Genomic DNA, 601 nt, shown 5'->3' on the forward strand with positions numbered 1-601 from the left:
CGGAGTGGCACATCGGGGCTGCCATCTCAGCGATGGGGTCTCTGCGGAGGCCCAAGACGGTCAGGGCCGCACGTGGCGGGCACAGGCACATACATGTCCACATACGTGTCCGTCTCCTGAACCGCCGGGACACAGTCATGGCCCACCCCGATCTTCATCCACCTGAGTTACCTCTAGACTCCACCTCTGAACTCCGTGATGGGGCAAAGTCTCCAGGCTCTGAACACCGTTACAGGGCCTTGCCAAATTTCAGCCCAGGAACATGGGGTCAGAGGCTCCTGGTGAGCTGGGGCTCTGTGGGCGGGGCAGGCCCAGCACCAGGATGGAGGAGCGGCAGGCACTGCCAGCTCTCCCCTAACACCGGGGAACCCAGGTCAGGAGGCGGCCGCGCCCCTCCTGCAGCGGTCCCTGGGCTGGGATGGTTGATCCGTCCTAGAGGGGGCTGCTAAGTCAGAGACAACCGTGTGCCTGTAGGCAGGGACCGCGAGCCTGGCTGGGCGAGGTCGGGCGCTCTGCCTCTGCTCTCCGTGAGCTGTGACCTCAGCCAGGCAGGGGCGCCAGCCCTGTGGGGCACCCAGTGCACCGGATGGTGCCTATGGCC

Source organism: Tupaia chinensis, unplaced genomic scaffold, assembly GCF_000334495.1.
Source record: "Tupaia chinensis unplaced genomic scaffold, TupChi_1.0 Scaffold000335_1, whole genome shotgun sequence".
NCBI lineage: Eukaryota > Metazoa > Chordata > Mammalia > Scandentia > Tupaiidae > Tupaia > Tupaia belangeri.